This window comes from Peromyscus maniculatus, chromosome 1 (genome assembly GCF_049852395.1).
Source record: "Peromyscus maniculatus bairdii isolate BWxNUB_F1_BW_parent chromosome 1, HU_Pman_BW_mat_3.1, whole genome shotgun sequence".
Lineage (NCBI taxonomy): Eukaryota > Metazoa > Chordata > Mammalia > Rodentia > Cricetidae > Peromyscus > Peromyscus maniculatus.
Window position 1 is genome coordinate 66,755,355 of NC_134852.1, and position 14,029 is coordinate 66,769,383.

Consider the following 14,029-nt stretch of genomic DNA (forward strand, 5'->3'; position numbering starts at 1 on the left):
ATAATTTAATTTTCAAACTAAATTTCTTGAATGAAAATTACAAGTACTGCAACACCAATTGGAAAAAGCATTAAACTCTGGTACTCTTGAACTGTATCCTGCCTGTGACCTTGTAAACATTTTAGTGTGTGGGTGTAAAGGGCACACTAACAAATGTTTATAGGTAAGGGGCCAGGCATGCACATCTACTTAATGACAGGAAATTTGATAAGGGATGGTTGCTAGAGACCATCTGTATGCTGCATAATTATGTCAAGAGTCACAAGAAACTTTAGCCCCCAAACAGATCTAGGCCATTCTAAGGCTTTGTGTCTTTAATAACAGCAGTCATTAAACTTCTCCTTTTTCATTTGTAATATTTCATTACTTTTAGAAAGTGGTGCATGGCCAAATGTTGTGCCATTGCAAGGAGAAGATACATGTATCTCTATATGAAGTGTGCATTCCATGTCTTCACCATCCTGTCTTCATAGTCACTTAAAACGAAGAGAAAGCATTGCATATCTTAAAGGAGAAGCATGCGATAACTTTACTAAAATCTGGTTTTACTACATGTCCAAAGCCATGTTTAATCTTAAAGTAATAGTAATTAGAATAAATAAAACATGAGAACATTTAAGTATATCAACCATGTAAAAAGCTAATTAGCTAATATGGTTATATTAAGATTAAGTTCTAGAAAATCTTTAGAGTAATTATTTGAATTACTAAGTAGTTACTATATACTTACCTTTTAAAATAAATTTTAATGTTTAAATATTAGTGAGATCTTTTCCTTTCAGATACAACCATTTACATACACATTTAAATTGCAGACCTTTATGTTTATAACTGTTTCTACCAGACATAGCAGTCCTGTGTTGGCTCCTGACTGAATGAAGGGCCAAGAGCATGGAATGATGCTACATAAAAATAGCATGGAATTCTGGCTTCAGATCCAAAGTCTGAAGAAGCAGAGACTTGTACTCTTATTTTAAAAACAAGAAATAGGCATCAATACACACACTGAACATCACCATATTGGTGGTTTCAAAAGGGAAATAAGATTACAGGGGAGGCCACCATCCTAGAATCTTAACGACTGAGGATCTTCATCTGGAAAGATGCAGAAGATGAGACGCTCACAGGAAGATGCAGAAGGTACCAGAGGCTGGAGGTCAACAAGACACTGGTATTTGAAGACAATTTGTGGAGGCTTAATGAAGAATAGCAAGAGTGAGAAACTCCCAAGGGCAATAGACCTGATGAGGTTGGTCAGTAAGACCCTTTTCCTCCAAGTTTCCACTTGGTTCTAGATGGGAGGATCTGAGGAAGCTCCCAGCATGCACTGTTTGTCAGAAGTGTAACCCTCATAAAATTTTCCCAGTCCTCTTCACACTGTCAAGTTTACTAAAAACCAAATAAATTCAGACAGACTTTCACGGCTACGAAAGCATAGGAATATTTGATGACTAAATGCAGCGTGATATCTGTCCTCGCTAAAATGGAGACTGTGGAGAAAAACAAGGAAACCTGGTCATTATGGTGTTTACTTAATGACACTGAATCAACATTAGCTCATCTGGTTTTCAAATGTGCTACAGTTATTTAGAGAAGTGAGGAAACTTGAGTCTGAGGTGCCGAAGAAATCTATGCTATCTGCATAATATTCCTGTAAATCCAAAAACATCTACAGTAAAATACCCAGTGTTTAAAACTATAGCCTACAACACAGAGAGATACAACCATTTATTAAAGATTGTTCAAAATTCCAAGATTTTACAAACATTTTCTTTGGCTGAGACCAGTCCTTTCATGATTCATCTGTCTGAATTAAGCATCTGCTGAAATAAGGAATGGTGAAGTGGGTTAGGGGATGATGTACTCTAGTCTTAGCCAATTGGAGCAACCTATTCACTTGTCTATAGTGATTGCACATTAACAACCTCTACTGAACCCATAGAAGATATAAGTCTCAGGACAAACTAATCTAAATTTTGAAGATAGAAGCTGTTGTCAAAAACCTGCCTCTCAGCACTGCTTACCTGGGAAAAATACAACCAAACATGATAGTATCCATAATTATATGCAGCATAAATTTGCATCTAACTTGCTAAATGCCAGTTGTGAGGTGTCATGAAAGTTGAAGCTCCTTTGTGGCTACAGTTTTCTTTCTCCTTTCTCCTGTAGTTTTTTTTCTCTCAAGAGAACTACCAGATTTTCCAAAGAAAGAATATGGAAAATTTGAAAAGAGCCACCCCATGGGGTACCGTAAGAGAGCAAGAAAATCTATGCCTGCACCTCTACATGATCCATGAAACAAGTTTCGATGTATAGGAGCAAGGACAGCAAAATTCATTTACTGAGCCAGAGGTGGAAACCTACCACAAGTATAGGCTGAGGGCATCTGGAAAAGATGGAACACTCTGTGATTGGGGAGAAGCGAGAATATCTGGCAAGCCAAGCATTACATCTCGAAGAGGAAAAAGAATAATTTCAAGGACCAGAACCACAGCCATAAATCCTTGTAGCTGAAGTTTTCCTGTGTCCTGCCTAGTCTGCATCTGCTCAGACCCAAGTAAACACACAGAGGCTTATATTAATTAAAACTGCTCAGCCATTAGCTCAGGCTCACTACTGACTAGCTCTTACACTTAAACTCAGCCCATCTCAGTTAATCTATATGTCGTCACATGTTCAATGGCTTTACCTGTGTGCCATTACATGCTGCTCCCTGGATGGCAAGCTGGCATATCCTAACTCAGTCTTCCTCTTCCCAGCATTCTCCTTGTCTGCTTATCCTGTCTATACTTCCTCCTTGGCTACTGGCCAATCAGCGTTTTATTAAACCAGTGTACAAAAGCATTATTCCACAGCAAATCCTCCCTAAGACTGGGTCTTTGTTATAGCAAAAGATGATATCTCATTTCTTCCACGCTCCAACACCCATAATAACAAACACTATTGAGGACCAGGAGTGAGAACAAGGTGGAAACAATGTAAATGATGCTGTCTAAGAATAGCAGAAAGGAAGATCCAGAGGCAAGTGGGAACCAGGGCACAAAGATGGCCTGGCATTTTAATAAGCTTTTATTTTATTTGTGCATGTGTATATGGCTAAAGGCAGTTGTAAGATGTGTGGCATGTGTGTAGGGAGCTGAAGTCAGGTCCTCTATAAGAGCAGCATGCAGTCTCAACTGCTAAGTCATCTATGCAGCCTCTGACCTAACCTTTGACTAAATGTGCTAAAAAGCTCTCACACTGAAGGCTGTTCATTTCTAAGCATATAATATGCTTTTCTCAGTTTCTGCTTTAGTATAAAACATTCATAGCTTACAGATTAAATTATAGTACATACAACAATTCAAGAATAGCAATCTGAAGAGACAAATCAATCAGCTGAACCAGAAATAGGCATGGAAAAACATAATTAAAATAATTGCTTCATACAGTAAACATTCCAATGGAGAAGGTAGATGGCACGAAAGATAAAAATAGGTCAGAAAACATTTTAAGAAACAATCAAAAAGAAATGAAAGAAATCCAAAGACCCATACAGTAAGAGAGATGAAGCAATTCATTGGCTGACCATAACCAAAAAAAGCACCACTAAATAGGTGAAATTAATTATCCTCTATGAAACACAAAATGGAATTTGAGTTTAAAAGTCTGAACAGAGTGAAAAACTACCATGGGAAAGGAACAAAGAGCCTCATAAACCTCGAGTTTCACAAGAGAGAAAGAGAGAGAATGAGATTATTTGACTAATCCAAAAAGCTCCAACACCAGGCAGGACAATTGTAAAACACACAAAGTAACAATAACAATGAAACACACACAGACACATTAAAACTATTCTGTTGGAAGTTCCACCTCAGCCCCCTCCTCCCTTTCCAAACTGTGCCCCTCAGAAAGCCCACCAAGCTGGTGGCTCCTCCCCTGGAGCTCCTCAAGACCATGCCTACAGGGTATTTAAGCTCCGGTTCATAGACCTGCCACATGATTTCTCCTCTTCCCCTGAGATCACCTGGGAATGCTTTGCCCAGATTACACCTGTTCTGATTAATTTGGCTTATTGCTTTGGTGGAGAAATCCCACTGGGGATTCTAAACCTGTGGAATTCAGGTGGCAGGGCAGTGCTATGAGTCTGTCTGAAGAAGAGAGAAGCATGTTTCCTGCAAGATAACAAGGGAAAGGCTTGTAGTAGACTAAGCTTCTGAAACTGTGCAAGGATATTAGTTATGTTTCTATTCTGTGATAAAATACCATAACCAAGGTGTCTTATGGAAGAAAGAGTTTATTTGGGCATATGGTTCCAGACAGTTAGGGCCTATGAAGGTAGAGTGGAGGCATAGCACCAGGAGCTGATAGCCCTCATCTTAAATCACAAGCCCAAATCAGAGAGAATAAACTAGAAATGGCTCAAGTCTTTAAACTTTTGAAGTCTTCCCCTGATTTCATACAACCTCCAACAAGAACCAAACCTCCCAAGCCTTCCCAAACAGCATCACCATCCGGGGACCAAGTATTCAAATGTCCAAGACTATGCAGGTCATGTAATTTAAACCACACAGAAAGGGAGAAGACAAGGAAAGGAACTCCTTGGAGTCCTCAAAGAAAATAAAAAAATGAACTTCAGTGAGAATACCTTTCTAAAGGTGAAGATAACATAGTAACCTCAGATACACATCATCTAAGGGAGTTCCTCAGCATTTGATTTGCTCATGAAAAATTGTCAGTTTGCTCAGATTAAGCCTGGTCTTATTAATTCAGCTTGATTTGGCTTATTGCTTTGATGGAGAAACCAATTCCCGGGGATTCAAAGAGCATTAGGCAATTCAAAGATAAAGCATCAGTAAATTCAAAGATAAAGTTTACTCAGACATTTGCATGAGAAAATGTGCTAGAAATGGGGGGGAGGTGTTAAAAATCCAATAATGACACTATATATTCTTTTAATTTATTGATTTAAAAGATAATAGCCAAGGAAAAATTATGGCTCTCCATGTTATAGTGCCAACACAAGAAAGAGTACAAGGGACAACAGCCACTCTCCAAGAGCTTCAAGGACGATATTGGGAGTGTGCTGCTCAGAGGCTTTTACAGCAGTTTCACATTAGCAAAACGAAATCTGGAAATCAACTCAGGAGGTCAATATGTATCGTAAGTCCTAGAATAATTGCTAAGCTATTTTAGAATCATTGTAAATAATAAGTCAATGGAAGGACACAATGGAAGCACAAAGCTGCTCCATTTAATTTTCAAACAGGAAGAAAACAGAGCTAATGGAGTACAAAAACTAGGACAGTATGTTTTATTCGAGTCTATCAATATTCAATATATATATATATATAGTAATACACACACACACACACACACACTAATAGTCTAAACACAGAGAAAAGGAATTCAAGACTGGACTAGATGAGACATGAAAGCCAATTCAGATAAAAAGACATAATTCAGTTAAAAGTTTGAAAAACAGGGAAAAGATGCAGTGCCAATTAAGAGCTAGTGTGACTGTTCTGAAGACAGCAGAACACGGACTATGGCAGGAATACACAGAAGGGTGACTGATGGCAAAGGCACAGATTTCCCCAGGAAAGCACAATACTCCACCATTCTGATCCACAGAGACTCAAAACGTTGGAGTCAAAATAATATGGAAAGAGGAAAAATACCTAAATGTAATGAGAAAATGTGTAAGTTGTTAGAAGAGCAAACAATTGGAAAATATGATAGTTTCTGGATGATATTAACAATAACAATGACAACTCAACATCAGTTAAAATTACAAAACTGGAACTTCCAGGAAAATGACAGACTTGAAGGTGATCTCTGTGATTAGTGAAGGAGAAGAGTCCAAGAGTAAAGACTCTATTCCAAAGGGATAAATAACTTCTGGGGGAAAAATCACAAAAATGGTGACTAAGGAACATTTGAAAAGTTTGGGGGAGTAAGCTGGGTAATGAACCCAAAAGAGGTAAGTAAAGCTGAATGCAGCTCCAGCCACGCAGCTCACTGTAGGGAGAAGAAAGGAGACACCTTACCCAGAAAGTAAGCCATAGGCCCTGGTGCAAAGAGATTGACAGAAACCATCAGCCCATAGTCCATGCAAGTGTCAGATCCAACTGCAAGTCTTGGTAAGATAGTCATTCTTCCAGCAGAGGAACAGAACACCAAGGAAAACAAGAACAATCTTGATCAAAAATAATTCTGTAAGTGTCATCATCATGTCTTGACTTCAAATTATAGAATAGAGAGATAGTATAGGATCCACGTGACACTGGCACAAAATCAGACATGTGAACTGGTGGAAGAGAGGTGAAGACCCAAACGTAAGTCTATGCAGCTACAGTTTCGTGAGTTTTGACAAAGAGTGGAGAAAAGACAATAAGAATCTCCAGTAAACAGTGCCAGGAAACATGGATTTCAACATACAGAAAAAATGAAAGTGGACCTTTATCCACTTTGTCACTGTGCACAACACTCAACTCCAAATAGATCAACAACCTTAACATAAGACCTTATACCCTTAAACTGCTAGGGGAAAAATAGGGAGTAAGCTTCAACTTATAGGCATGGGTATGTGCTTTCTGAATAGAATGTTAGTAGCAGAAGACGTAAGACCAGAAACAAATAAATTGACTCTCAAGAAATTAAAAACCTATGCACAAAAGGAAAAGTTCAAGCATGTGAAGAGGAATCCCAAAGAATGGGAGAAAGTCTTCATAAGCTGTACATTTGACAGGGAATTTATGTCTAGTATGGACAAAGATGTCAAGAAAATAAGTATCAAGGCAACCAACCACCTACTTAAATAATGGCTGCATCTTTAGTGTTATCTTTCTCATTCCTCCCTCCCTCTCCCTTTAGATTATCTTTGTTCTCATCTGTTAAAATATTCCCCCAGTCCCCACCACCCCACAACCCCTTTATAGCTCTGGTGTCCTGTCCTGTATCTACCTAGAATTCCTGCTCTCTCCCTACCCACATGGCCATTTTCTACTTCCCTCAGCTCTGTAGTTACTTTAGTCTTTAAGTCTAAAGATTCAAGGTGAAGATCCAAAAATAAGAGAACATGGAGCGTTTGTTTTTCTTGGTCTGGGCTACCTCAGTATATTTTTCAGTTCTATTCATGTACCCACAAATTCTGTGATTTGATTTGTCTTTATATCTGAGTAGAGATCTGAGAGAGAGAGAAAGAGGGAGAGAATCACTTCCACTTTTCATTCATCAGCTATAGAACACTTAAGTTGTTTCCCTAGCTACTGTGAATAAAGTGGCAGTGACTGTCTAAGCAAGTATCTCTGTGTCTCTGTAGTGGGATATCCAATCCTTTGGGTACATGCCAATGAGTGGTGGAGCTCGGTCAATCAGCTGCTTTGAGAATTCTCCATTCTGATTTCTACAGTGGCTGCACCCGTTAGCAATCCCAAGAGTGAAGGAGGCTTCCCTTTTCTTCACATCTTCACTAGGATTTGCTGTCAGTTGTTTCCTTGATCTTAGCCATTCTGAACAGAGTGAGATGAAATCTGGAACTTGTTTTAATTTGCATTTTTCTAATTGTTGAAGTTTTTGAACATTTTATTTATTTATTTTTTGAAGTCTGAAAATTTTTTTTAACTAAGAATTTTTTTTATTCATTTTACATACCAACCACAGATCCTCCTCCCATCCCTCCTCCTGCTCCCTCCCCAGCCTTCCTCCCAGCGGGAAGTTCGAGCTGGATCAGGAACAGAATGGGAGAACAAGCAAAGAGATACCATGATAAATGAAGGCACCATGGGACTAGGGAGAAGCAGAGTGCTAGGGAGGTCCTCAGGAATCCACAAAGATGACTCCACCATAGACTACTGGCAATGGTTGAGAGGGTGCCTGAGCTGACCTACTCTGGTGATCGGATGGCTGAATATCCTGTCATCATAGAACCCTCTTCCAGTGACTGATGGAAGCAGATGAAGAGATCCATGGCCAGCTCCCAGGTGGAGCTCCTGGAGTCCAACCACGAGAGAGAGGAGGGATGCTATGAGCAAGAGATATCAAGACCATGATTAGAAAAAGTACAGAGACAACTAGTCAAACTTGTGGAAACACATAAACTGTGGACCAATATCTGAGGAGCCTCCATGGCACTGGACTAGGCCCTCTGAATAAGCGAGACAGTTGTTTAGCTTGAACTATTTGGACGGCCCCCAGGGAGTGGAACTGGGACCTGTCCCTAGTGCATGAGCTGGCTGTTTGGAACCTAGTGCCTATGGTGAGACACTTTGCACAGCCTTAGCGCAGGAAGGAGGGTCTTAGACCTGCCTTAACTGAATCTACCAGGCTGGACTGACTCCCCAAGGGAGACCTTGCCTTGAAGGAGGTGGGAATGGGGGTGGGTTGGGGGAAAGGCTGGAGGATGGGAGGAGGGAGGACAGGGGAATCTGTGGTTGATATGTAAAATGAATAGAAAATCTCTTAATAAAAAAATAATAATTTTTAAAATTCATTTTACATACCAACCATAAATCCCCCTCCCATCCCTCCTCCTGTTCCCTCCCCAGCCTTCCTCCCCCAACCCACCCCATTCCCTCCTCTAAAAATGTAAGGCCTCCCATGGGGAGTCAGCAAAGCCTGGCACATTCAGTTGAGATAGGTCCCAGCCCCTCTCTTTGCCTCATGGCTGGGTAAGGTGTCCTACCATAGGTAATGAGCTCCAAAAAGCCAGCACCAGTGATAGATCCTGATCCCACTGCCAGGGGCCCCTTAAAACAGACCAAGCTACACAACTGTCTTGCTTATGCCAAGGGCGTAGTCCAGTCCAATGCAGGCTCCACAGCTGTTGGTCTAAAGTTTATGAGTTCCCATTAGCTTGGTTCAGTTGTCTCTGTAGGTTTCCCCATCATGATCTTGATGCCCCTTGCTCATAGAATCCCTCTTCACTTTCTTCAACTGGCCTCCTGGAGCTTGGCCTGGTGCTTGACTGTGGACCTCTGCATCTGCTTCCATCAGTTACTGAATAAAGGCTCTATGATAACAGGGTATTCACTGATCTGATTACTGGGTTAAGCCAGGTCTGGCACCCTCTCCACTATTGATAGTAATCTAAGCTGGAGTCATCCTTGTGGATTCCTGGGAATTTCCCTAGCACCAGGTTTCTCCCTATCCCCATAATGTCTCCTTCTATCAAGATATCTCTTTCATTGCTCTCCCACTCTGTCCCTGTTCCAGCTCAACCATCCCATTCTCATATGTTCTCATCCCCCATCCCCTACCCTCTATTGCCCTCCCACCCCCAGTTTACTCAGGAGATCCCCTTCCCAGGGTGATCCATGCATCTCTTTTAGGGTTCTCCTTGTTAGCTAGTTTCTTTGGAGCTGTAGGTTGGGGTCTGATTATCCTTTGCTTTACATCTAGTATCCACTTATGAGTGAGTACATATCATGTTTGTCTTTCTGAGTCTGGATTACCTCATTCAGGATGATATTTTCTAGTTCCATCCATTTGTCTGCAAATTTCATGATGCCATTGTTTTTCTCTGCTGAGTAGTACTCCATTGTGTATATGTACCTCATTTTCATAGTCCATTCTTCAGTTGAGAGACATCTAGGTTGTTTTCAGGTTCTGGCTATTATAAATAATGCTGCTATGAACATAATCGAGCAAGTGTCCTTGTGGTATAATTGAGCATTCCTTGGATATATGCCCGAGTGGTATAGCTCGATCTTGAGGTAGATTGCTTCCCAACTTTCTGAGAACCACCATAGTGATTTCCAAAATAGCTGTACAAGTTTGCACTCCCACCAATGGTGGAGGAGTGTTCACTGTGCTCCACATCTTCTCCAACATAAGCTGTCTTCAGTGTTTTTGATCTTAGCCATTCTAACAGGTATAAGATGGTATCTCAGAGTAGTTTTGATTTGCATTTCCTTGATGACTAAGGATGTTGAGCATTTCCTTAAATGTCTTTCAGCCATTTAAGATTCTTCTGTTGAGAATTCTCTGTTTACCTCTATAGCTCTTTTTTTTAAATTAGATTTTTTGGTATTTTGATGTCTAGTTTCTTGAGTTCTTTATATACTTTGGAGATTAGCCCTCTCTCAAATGTGGGGTTGGTGAAGATCTTTTCTCATTCTGTAGGCTGTTGTTCTGTCTTATTTACCATGTCCTTTACCTTACAGAAGTTTCTCATGTTCAGGAGGTCCATTTATTAATTGTTGCTCTCAGTGTCTGTGCTACTGGTGTTATATTTAGGAAGTAGTGTCCTATACCAATGCATTCAAGGCTACTTCCCAATTTCTCCTCTATCAGGTTCAGTGTAACTGGATTTATGTTGAGATCTTTGATCTACTTGGACTTGAGTTTTGTGCATGGTGACAAATATGGATCTATTTGTAATCTTCTACATGTTGACATCCAGTTATGTCAGCACCATTTGTTGAAGATGCTTTCTTTTTTCCAATGACAATTCCTTGTCAAAAATCAGGTGTTTATAGGTGTGTGAATTAATGTCAGGGTCTTTAATTCAATTCCATTGGTTCACATGTCAGTTTTTATGCCAACACCAAGCTGTTTTTATTATTATAGCTCTATCGTAGAGTTTGAAGTCAGGGATAGTGATGCTTCCAGAAGTTCCTTTATTGTACAGGATTGTTTCAGCTATCCTGGGTTTTTATTTTTCCATATGAAGTTGAGTATTGTTTTTTTGAGGTCTGTGAAGAATTGTGTTGGAACTTTGATGGAGATTGCATTGAATGTGTAGATTGCTTTTGGTAAGATTGTCATTTATATTATGTTAATTCTACCTATCCATGAGCATGGGAGAGCCTTCCATTTTCTGATATCTATAGTGATATTTTATTTGTACTAAAATGTGATTTGTATGTTAATAAATAAAGTTGCCCAGGGGCCAGAGCTATTAGAGCCATAGCAAAAACTGGGTGGTGGTGGTGCACACCTTTAATCCCAGCACTTGGTAGGCAGAGCTAGGTAGATCTCTGTGTGTTCAAGAATACAGCCAGCATTGGAGACACATGCCTTTAATCTCAATACCAACCACAGAAGACCTGGAGGTCTGTACAGACAGGCAGTGATGAGGCAGTCATGTGGTTGGGCTTACAACCAATGAGAAGTGAGAACAGAAAGTCTATATAAAGACAAAAACACAGGACGCAGCAGACGGGTAAGGCTCTTAGCTCTGATCTCTTGGCTTTCTTCTTTGCATTGGTTCTGTTTCTTATTTAATAAGACGGTTGGTTACATCTACAGATGTCTTCTTCAATTTCTTCAAACATTTAAAGGTCTTGTCATATAGGTCTTTCACTTGCTTAGAGTTACCCAAGGTATTTTATATTATTTGTGGCTATTGCAAAGGGTGATGTTTCTCTGATTTCTTTCTCGGCCCATTTATCATTTGTATATAGGAGAGCTACTGATTTTTTTGAGTTGATCTTGTATCCCACCACATTACTGAAGGTGTTTATAAGCTGTAGGAGTTCCCTGGTAGAATTTTTGGGGTCACTTATGTAATCTATCATATCATCTGCAAATAGTGAAAGTTTGACTTCTTCCTTTCCAATCTGTATTCCCTTGATCTCCTGTTGTTTAGTCTTATTGCTCTAGACAGAACTTAGAGCACAATATTAAATAGATATGGGGAGAGTGGGAAGTCTTGTCTTATTCATGATTTGAGTGGAATCTCTTTGAGTTTCTCTCCATGTAATTTGATGTTGGCTGTTGACTTGCTGTAAATTGCCTTTATTATGTTTAGATATGTTTCTTTTTTTCCTTATCTCTCCAAGATGTTTATCATGAAGGGGTGTTGATTTTGTCAAAGGCCCTTTAAGCATCTAATAAGATGATCATGTGTTTTTTTCTCTCAGTTTGTTTATATGGTGTATTACATTTACAGATTTTCATATGTTGAGCCATCTATGCATCTTTGGGATAAGCCTACTTGATCATGGTGGATAATTTTTTTGATGTGTTCTTGGATTTGGTTTGCCAGTATTTTTTTTTTCTGAAACAGGGTTTCTCTGTGTAGTTTTGGTTCCTGTCCTGGATCTCTCTCTGTAGACTAGGCTGGTCTTGAACTCACAGAGATCTGTCTGGCTCTGCCTCCTGAGTGCTGGGATTAAAGGCGTGTGCCATCACTGCCCGGCTGGTTTGCCAGTATTTTATTGAGTATTTTTGCATCAATGTTCATGAGGGAGATTGGCCTGTAATTCTCTTTCTTGGTTGAATCTTTGTGTGGTTTGGGTATCAGGGTAACTGTAGTATCATAAAAAGAGTTTGGTAATGTTTCTTCTGCTTTTATTTGAAGAGTATTGGTATTAGCTCTTCTTTGAAATTCTGGTAGAATTCTGTGCCTAAACCACCTAGTCATGGGATTTTTTTTGGTTGGGAGACTTTTAATGACTGTTTCTATTTCCTTAGGGGTTATAGGTCTATTTAAATTGTTTATCTGGTCTTGATTTAATTTTGGTATGTGGTACCTATCCAGAATATTGTCCATTTCATTTAGAATTTCCAATTTTGTGGAGTATAGGTTTTTGCAGTATGACCTGATAATTCTCTAAATTTCCTCATTGCCAGTTGTTATGTCTCCCTTTTCATTTCTGATTTTGTTAATTGGATGTTCTCTCTCTCTGCCTTTTGGTTAGTTTGGGTAGGGGTTTGCCTATCTTGTTGATTTTCTCAAAGAACCAACTCTTTGTTTCATTGATTCTTTATATTGTTCTCTTTGTTTCTATTTTATTGATTTCAGCCCTCAGTTTGATTATCTCCTGGAGTCTTTTCCTCCTGGGTGAGTTTGCTTCTTTTTGTTCTAGAGCTTTCAGGTGTGCTGTTAAGTCACTAGTGTGAGATTTCTCCAACTTCTTTATGTGGACATTTATTGCCATAAATTTTCTTCTTTGCACTGCTTTCATAGTGTCCCATAAGTTTAGGTATTTTGTATATTCATTTTCATTGAATTCTAGGAAGCCTTTAATTTCTTTCTTTCTTCTTTCCTTAACCTATTGGTAATTAAGTTGAGCATTATTCAGTTTCTATGAGTTTGTAGGCTTTCTGCATTTTGTGTTGTTGAATTCTAGCTTTAGGCTATGGTGGTCTGATAAAATACAGGAGGTTATTCCATTTTTTATATTTGCTGATATTTGCTTTGTGACTGAGTATGGGGTCAATTTTAGAGAAGGTTCCATGGAGTGCAGAGAAGACGGTATATTTCTTTTGTGTTAGGGTGGAATGTTCTGTACTTATCAATTAAGTTCATTTGAGTCACAACATCTGTTAGATCCCTCATTTCTCTGTTAAGTTTCTGCCTGGCATACCTATCCATTGGTGAGAGTGGGGTGTTGATGTTTCCCACTAATAGTGTGTGGGGTTTGATGTGCAATTTAAGCTTTAGTAATGTTTCTTTTACATATGTAGGTGCCCTTGTATTTGGGACATAAATGTTCAGAATTACGATTTCATCTTGATGGATTTTTCCTGTGATGAATATGTAATGTCCTTCTTGATCTCTTTTAATTGATATTAGTTTGAAGTCTGTTTTATTAGATATTAGAATAGCTACACCAGCTTGCTTCTTAAGTCCATTTGACTGGAAAGACTTCCCAGCCCTTTACTCTGAGGTAGTGTCTGTCTTTGAAGTTGAGGTGTGTTTCTTGTATACAGCAGAAGGATGGATCCTGTTAGCCTGTGTCTTTTTATAGGCAAATTGAGTTCATTGATATTAATGGATATTAATGGCCAGTGATTGTTAATTTCTGTTATTTTATTTTTATTTTTCGTGCTTGTAGTGTGTGTATATTTCTCTTCTTTGGGATTTGCTACTCTAGGATTATCTATTGCCTGTGTTTTTATGGGTGCATCTAACTTCCTTAGGTTGGAGTTTTCCTTCTAGTGCTTTCTGTAGGGATGGATTTGTGGATAGGTATTGTTTAAATCTGGTTTTGTCTTGGAATATCCTGTGTACTCCGTCCATGGTGATTGAAAGTTTTACTGGGTATAGCAGTCAGGGCTGGTGTCCATGATCTCTTAGTGTCTGTATAACATCTGTCCA

At 39.3% G+C, this 14,029-nt stretch overlaps 1 protein-coding gene across 1 annotated transcript in view; it reads right to left on the minus strand.

Annotated features, from left to right (window-relative positions):
* The window catches only part of Gabrg3 (gamma-aminobutyric acid type A receptor subunit gamma3), a 606,777-nt gene that overhangs the window by 20,919 nt on the left and 571,829 nt on the right, over positions 1 to 14,029 (minus strand). The gene's annotated exons all lie outside the window — the stretch shown is intronic.